The sequence below is a fragment of the Macaca fascicularis genome, chromosome 12, assembly GCF_037993035.2.
Source record: "Macaca fascicularis isolate 582-1 chromosome 12, T2T-MFA8v1.1".
Taxonomy (NCBI): domain Eukaryota; kingdom Metazoa; phylum Chordata; class Mammalia; order Primates; family Cercopithecidae; genus Macaca; species Macaca fascicularis.
In genome coordinates, this window is record NC_088386.1 from 561,005 (window position 1) to 569,306 (window position 8,302).

The 8,302-nt window shown below is 37.8% G+C and overlaps 1 pseudogene; it reads left to right on the forward strand.

Annotated features, from left to right (window-relative positions):
* The first annotated feature begins 952 nt into the window (after positions 1–952).
* Positions 953–8,302, forward strand: part of LOC102117475 (putative POTE ankyrin domain family member M) — a 76,237-nt pseudogene continuing 68,887 nt past the window's right edge.

Here is an 8,302-nt window from a genome sequence, read left to right on the forward strand (position 1 = left end):
CCCATTGCTTGAATGGTTTATTTGTTTTTCTGCCTCTTGATTTTTTTTAAGGTCATGTTAGAGTCTGGCTATTAGACCTTGCTGAGAAGCATAGTTTGGGAACATTTTCTCCCATCCTGTAGGCTGTGTGTTTACTGTGCTGGTGATTTATTTTGCTATCTGGCAGTGTTACAGTTTCTTAGGCCCAACTTGTCCTTTTGGTTTTTCTTGCTGTTGCATTTTGTCTAAATGCTTTCCAAAGCCTGTGTTGAGAAAGGTATGTCCAAGGTTTCCTTGTAGGGACTTTCATAGTTTGAGATCTTCTACTGAAATCTTTCATTCACCTTGGGTTGGTTTTTGCATCTGACGAGAGTTAGGGCTTCAGTGTTACTCATCTGCATGTGGCTAGGCACCTAGCCCAGTGCCCTTCATTGCAGAGTGAGCCTTTTGTCTGTCTGAGCTTTGGAGTTTCAGGGCATTTTGTGGTCCCATGGGAATTTTAGCATTGTTTCTCTATGTTGCTTTCAAGAAACAAGATTAGCTCTGTCCTAAAGATGTACAACTAGAGGCCAGAGTGGGACATTTGGGGCCGCGCATGCATCGTATAGGGATGAAATCAGGGTATTTAGTGTCATTTTTTGCCTTGTCGAGTTTTCATATATTTGAGTGAGGAGAGCGAGAACGCTCCTTTCTGGCTGTCTTGAAAACTACCCTCTGGTAAAGTTTTCCCTGATCATCCTGCTGAGGAACAGAACAGCAAGTTTCATTCCTCTTAATGCAACGTGTCACTTTGTACCTGTTTCCTATGCCCACCCATGCCCAGCCTTCTGTTCCAACCCTGGCAGGCCCTGTGGTGCTTTGTAGTTCTGTGTGAGATAAAGTTTCCTAGATGCTTCACGAGGCAGGTGATGCGAGGTTTGTCTGTCCCTGCCTAGGGTGTTTTCATTTACCACGATGTCTTCCAGGTTCCACCATGTTGGTGCGGATGACCTGATTGCGGTACCCGTGTCTGGGTGAAGAGGATCCGGTTGTGACTAGATGCTGCAGTTTCTGAATCCCATTCTCTGTGGGTGGACAGGTAGGTTGATTCCTTATCTTGGCTATTGTGACTGGTGCCACAGTCAGCGTGGGAAGGCAGATACGTCTTCCGTGTACTGGTTTTGTATGATTCCAGTAGCAGCACAGCTCAGTGAGAAATGGTCGTTGTATTTTTAGTTTTCCGAGGAGCCTCCAAGTGCTCTGTAGTGTGAGTACTCATTTACCTGTTAACAGCTGTGGATGAGAGAGCTCTCTGTTCTCTGGAAATTGACAGCAGCATTTGTGGTTTCCCTTCTTTGGAGATACATGAAGGGCTTTGTAATACTCCTTCCACCGAGAGGGACACAAGCAGTATCAGAGTCTTGTTCTGATTTTCATTTTTGCCATGATTAATGATGTTAACCAGGCGTTCACAAACAGACTTGTTTTCAGTTTTATATGTTCTTTGCAGAAAAGTCTCTCTGTCCAGTTTTGGTTTGGTAATTAATTTCTGTTTTCCGGTGTTTTTGGCTAGTTAGTAATGTTACTTACGCCTTTTCCAAGAAATGCCTCATCGACAGTGTTTTTCTCCGAACCCTTCTTATCATCCTTCGTATGTTTCTTTCTTTTTATTCGTATTTTTCATTCTTTCTTGCCCAGAAGCCACGTGGTCTGGTGCAGTTTCAGGTGCGTGCAGCGTTCTGGTTTTCCCTTAACACTGGTGACTGATGAAGTTAAAGAAATTCACTAGCATGTCAATCTGTTGCCAGTGAGTTTTGGTTGTTGGTGGTTTGTATTCTTTTTTGTCTTTATTTTTTTTTTTTGTTATTTTCCTTTTTGTAAACCATGAGCACAGATCCAGGTTCACCCTGGTATCTGCACACTATATGCTTTCTTCCTAGAGAGTGACTTTTTCAAGTTCTGGGTGTAGGTCTTTCATTCGTGTTGAATGAATTACTGTGAATTTTGCACAATAAGGACCCTATGTTGTTACTTGCGTAGGGATATCCAGTTCCCCAAACGCTGTGTTGGGCAGACTCTCCCTTTCCAGGGTGACTTTTGTGGTTCTTTTCAAACATGTGCTTATTCTATGTTGTGAAAGGAAGATATCTTGGTCCCTCAAAATCACTAAGGAAGACTCAGGCTGGAAACTGCTTAGGGCCATCTTGCCTCCCATTCTATTCAAAGTCACTCCTCTGCTCACTGAGATAGACGCATATCTGATTGCCTCCTTTAGAGAAGCTAACCAAAAACTCTTAAGTAATGTCATTATTTGTGTATCACTGATCTGTGACCTTGAAGCTCCCTCCCTGCTTCCAGTCTTCCTGTCTTTGCTTAAAGTTGTTCAGCCTTTCCAGAACGAACCTATGTACTTCTTAACGTATACTGATTGATGTCTCATGTCTCTCTAAAATGTATAAAATGAAACTGCCCTGGCCACGTTGGGCACATGTTGTCATGACTTTCTGATGCTTTGTCACGAATGTGTCCTCAACCTTGGCAAAATAAACTTTCTAAAATTAACTGAGACCTGTTTCAGATTTTCTGGGTTCACTTTTTGGTAACCACGGGGGGATTCTGAGTGGAGATTCTCCTGACCTTTGGCAAGTCTCCTGTCAGTGCTTTGGGACCAGCGTGAGCTCACTTTATGACCCAAACCAATAGGACAATTTGCTGAGGTCTGAGAGCACCCCCTCCAGAGAATTCCTCATCTCCCAAAATTTGGTCAAGATCTAAAAAGTTTATTTTGCTGTACAACTCCTTTTTTTTTTTTCTTTTTTTTTTTTTTTTTGAATTTTGCTTGCGTCCATCAAGAAGACAAGTTTTCATACCTCCATGATGTTGGAAGACAGGTGCCTCCTTTGTGGAGTTGGAGCTCACTTCTTCTAATAGGCAAGTGTTTTTTCTCCTTTGTGGAGTTGGAGCTCACTTCTTCTAATAGGCAATTTTTTTTTTTCTCCTGCTTCTAGGATGGTAGAGAGCAGTTTACAGCCTGTGACCCATTACTAAGTAAGAAACTGGTTTTGGATTCTGTCTTGCATATTCCTTTTAAAGAATAAAGTTAACATTTAACAACCAGCCGGTGTTAATTTCTGCTTACCCTTAGAGTGCTCAGGTACCATAATTTGTGTGACCATTGGCAGTTTAGCAGCATTTTGTCCTAGCTGAAATATGGTGATAAGATTAAAAGAGTTTTGTTTAAAGGAACACAATTGTGTAGAAGTCACCTTAATTAAAAGGGTAACATCCAGATGTGTGTGCAAGTGTGTATTTGAAAGGCCTTCATGTTTTTGGTTTTTCTGTTTGTTTCATTCTCCTAAGACCTTGTCTTTTTTTTGTTGTTGAGCAAACGTATTTATTTTTGTCTTGTCAGTTGACTGAATTTTGTTTTCACCTGATTTTTTTTTTGACTGAAATAGTTATTGCAACAGAGACCACTCTTGGGTTTTTAAGGAAGAATGTAGTTTAATTTTATGTTTAATTTGACTCAGAGAAAAATATTAGTGTCTCCCTCTAGCACCACTAGACTTTTTCTTTCTGTACTTTATGAAGTAAATTTGGCTATTTGATTTTCACCTGAGTTGTTTCCTTTAATGTTCAAATTTCAGGCTATTAGTTGACAACTGCCTAGGGTTGTGAAACAAGTTATCAAGAATCTGAAAGTCTAAGACAGAAAAAAAAAGGGGGGGGGAGTCTTTAAATCTATAAAATGTACTGTAACAGCCCAATGGGTTTACCTTGCCTGCTGCCTAGACAGAACCGATTTATCAAGAGGAATTGCAGTGGAGAAAGAGTAATTCACGCAGAGCTGGCTGTGTGGCACACCAAAACTTAGGCAACTCGGTCTCCCTGAGCATTCGGGGATCAGAGTTTTTAAAGATAACTAGGTGGGTAGGGGCTTGGGACATGGGGAGTGCTGATGAGTCAGGTTGGAGATGGAATCATAGGGGGTTGAAGTTGGGTTTTCTTGCTGTCTTCCATTTATAGGTGTGATGGCACAACTGGTTGGGCCAGATTACGGGCCTAGGCAGGGTCTGCAACACATATCAAGCCCTGATCTTAGGTTTTACAATAGTGATGTGATGTTACCCGCAGGAGCAATTTGGGGAGGTTCAGACTTCTGGAGCCGGAGACTGCATGACCCCTAAACTGTAAATGCTAATCTTGAAGCTAATACGTTAGTCCCACAAAGGCAGACTGCTCCCCAGGCAAGAAGGGGTTCTTTTCAGGAAAGAGCTGTTACCAATTTGCTTTCAGAGTCAAACTGTAAACTAAATTCCTTCCCAAAGTTAGTTCAGCTTACACCAAGGAATGAACAAGGACAGCTTACGGGTTAGAAGCAAGATAGAGAGTTGGTTATCTCTGATTTCTTTCACTGTCATAATTTCCTTAATTATAATTTTGTAAAGGCGGTTTCAGTACTTCCATCAATGTGCCTAATAGATTTTTATATGTATTTGTGTGTTGTGTACAGAATGTTCCACTACTAAAAATACATAAAGGAGCTCTAATTGGCTTAAAGAAAAATAAAAGCGCTTAAGTTAGATACTAAAAAAGACTAGTCCAATGCTTTTTCAACTTTATGTAACTTAAGTAAAATCTTTAATAAATAAGCTAGCTTTAAAATTATTGGTAAAATAATATTAGAAATGTCTTAAGAATTGGCAGCATACATTTTTGTTTACATTTAGTAATAAACCAATTTCAAACGTATTCCTGCCAAATACTATAAGGTGTCAAAATTTGGCATTGGGGTTTCAAAACTATAAACCCAGCCCAAAACAGAATGATCTTTACTTCAGTAATTTTTAATAAGATGTTGATATGGGTTTAATAAAAATAGCTGCATGTTGAATTTAGTAAGATTACTAGCACTTCTAGTCCTGTGGCTTTTGGTTGTCTAGTCCACAGACAATAAGGAAAGGACTGCTACTGCCTTTGTTTCAAAGCTAAATTAGAAACCAGGTTCCTCCCAGTGTTAGTTCAGCCTATGGCCAGGAATGGACAAGGACAGCTTGGAGATTATGAGCAAGATGGAGCCAGTTAGGTAAAATCTTTTTTTCACTGTCTGTTATAATTTTGCATTGGTGGTTTTATAACTTTAAATCACGACTATCACAGATTTCATAAATCTAGGTAAACAGGTAAATATAATGGGATAAATACTTGTAGACAAACTGGTCATGATTTAGAATATAAAGTTAAATTAAATAATAGATATTTCATTATTTGGGTATTTTCCAATACACATATCTTGTAGGAAAACATTCTTGCCAAAAGAAGTGTGTCTTTTCTAAAAAGAAGAAAAAAAAAGAAAAGATCAACAAGTTTTGTCTAATTCAAACCTTACATTATATATAAAACAAGGTAAAATGAACCAGGGAATAAAAAACAGATGTAAAGAAAGTTGTCAAGAGATTGTTTTTGAGTAAAAAGAGCTTAAAGAGAGATACTATTATATAAGAAAGATTCCTGTATAGTAAGTTTAGTCCTAAAATAAAATAACTGGTTGTTTAAAAAGAAAGGATGTTCAGAACACATTAGAAAGTCTGACCATGTCATGAACAGTCAGTGTAAAGCCACAACAAGGATTTATGTATTTAAAAAACCCAAAAATTTTTATATAATAAAGTTGTCATATTAAGTTTTGGTTTGCTTAGGAAAAACTGAGATTTTTAAAAATCTAGGTTATTACGTCTGTGTATCTTCCTGTATATGCTTTCAAAATCCTTGCAACATTGAGTTACAGGCATTTACCTCCTAGGTCTAAAAATGACACTAAGTCCTGCTAAATTTTAAACACTCACAGCAATTAAAGCCTCATTTTCAGGACCCATAGAAGATGCCGATTTAAATAAACTGCTGCCTTCCTGAGGATACAGGGCAAGAAATGATGAAAGCTATTCAACTCCTCGAGACCCAGAGACCAGTGAAAGAGGTAGGAGCGTAAGATTGTAAGGGCCGATTTTGAAAGGTAAGGTAAGTTCAGTTTCTCTGTACATTAATTACTAATGTCAAAGGCACACTGATGCAAAACCAGTACACGGACCCCTGTGTCAGATGAACAAGGTCTTCTTGAAGCATTAACCAGCTCCTTATTACAGGTTACAAAAGGCTTATGGAAGTTATATTTTATAATCAGGATTACATTTTATAGATTGTTTACAAAAATTTTAAAACCAAATGTAATTGACTTTATGCTGTTTTTATTATGGCCTGTTGTTTAGAAAATTAAGTCTCCTGTCTCAAAAAATGAAGGTTTTCACTTTTTAAAAAATTCTTGAATTATCACTTTGGTTAAATAAGTGACTTTACAATGACCTGTAATCCTATTTTTTAATATCAAGTGTTTTAAATATTTTATATTTGACAGACTTTCCAAAATCAAATGATATATTATGTCTTTTTCTTTTTTTTTTTTTCTCGCGCTGTCACCCAGGCTGGAGTGCAGTGGCCGGATCTCAGCTCACTGCAAGCTCCGCCTCCCGGGTTTACGCCATTCTCCTGCCTCAGCCTCCCGAGTAGCTGGGACTACAGGCGCCTGCCACCTCGCCCGGCTAAGTTTTTGTATTTTTAGTAGAGACGGGGTTTCACTGTGTTAGCCAGGATGGTCTTGATCTCCTGACCTCGTGATCCGCCCGTCTCGGTCTCCCAAAGTGCTGGGATTACAGGCTTGAGCCACCGCGCCCGGCCTATTATGTCTTTTTCTATCCTGAATAATTCTTTAAGACATTAGGTTCTCTAAAGTCTGAAAATAGCATAATTTGGCTTATCTGGTATAAAATTTATACAGGAAACATTGTCAAATATGAGATGGTGTTTGGCTTTCTTTCGGATCCATTTGTATAAATATGTTATTGGTATGTTTCCAAAATGATGGGAAACTCCTGTAATTCTGATATAACTTAGTGTACATTGTTTGTAATAATCATAATTGTTATGTTAAAATTATTGTGTGCCTCAGAGGTAACAAATTCACTTGTCAGTTGTGTCTTTTAACTATGGCTGCCTTAACTTTTTTTTCATCCACAGATAGTTGTCTTGTTTTAAACCCTCTTTGTAAGGTGGGTTTATAATCAGCTATAGGACTCTAATAGGTGCACTTAAGTTCAGGTTTTCTGATAATTTTGGAAATTGTTATATTGGAATAAGGCAAAAAATTTCAAAACTCTCATGGAGAGCTGAAATGTTCATGACTATCATACAGAACAGGAGTTAACTGAAATAACTGAGTCAATAGAACACTGAAGTAATTTTTTTGACTTTTCAATTGAAACATTGCTGATACTTTTAGTTTTTCAGAGTTAAGAAACTTTTAAAGTTATTTACAGGTTTTAACAATAAATTATTGTATATTCCTGTGCACAAAATTTGGAGCGTATTTGTTGTTCTCTACCTAATTTCTCCAGAATTTGGAGACCGTGAGTATTGTAAATTTATGGCAATATAGTTATTTGCATAAGTACAATAAAAATCTGTTTTATTTTGCAGTAAGACACAGTTGGAGAATTTGGTTATTTTATCAAGGGTTGGACTGAAATGGTGTGCTTTCCTTTAAGGAATCAGACTTACGAAGCCAATAAAGCCCTTTGAAAAGCTGGCCTCATATTTTGTGTGCACAGTCCCTGTATAGGGTTTTGATCTGTGGTAAATAATGTCACTTGCTGTGACAGGTGCAGAAGCCCCGGTTTATCTTGGAACCTCAAGAGAAGAGGAAATTCACTGAAATCATAGGTATTTGATGGCGTGGTTGGGCTTGGCTTTAAAAAAGTCTTATCTAAGATTCCTCCTATGGAGCAAAGTTCTGTCAAAGCCAATTTAAAAGCCCAGGTAAAAAATAATTATTATTGCACTGTATGCAAATTATTAGGCCAAGTATAATAAAGCAAATCAATTCTAACATGATTTATCTTTAGTAAAAATGGAAAACTGGAGGGAAAAAAATTATGTTTCAAAACTACAGTAGACCTGTTTTTAGATTCTAGTCTTGCCTACTTTTTTTTTCAACTTTTTATTATTTTCTACAGCTTGGACCGAATTCTAAGTTTTCTTGGCTACAAGTCTTTAAAATAGTGTTTTCAATTTTTTTTTTTTCAATTAGTCCTAAACTAAGGTGTGCTTTCTTAAAACCCTGAGAACTGAAGCCAAACAACTTAAACTTCAGAAGAAAATAACAGCAACTTGTTTACATACATAAGCCACTTTCATACTTGCCTACTGATGTATGGACTGCACAGTAATGTGGCTTATGTTTATTTTTCCAGGATTGTTCTTTTGTTTGTTGTTTTTTCTCCCTTCCTCCAGC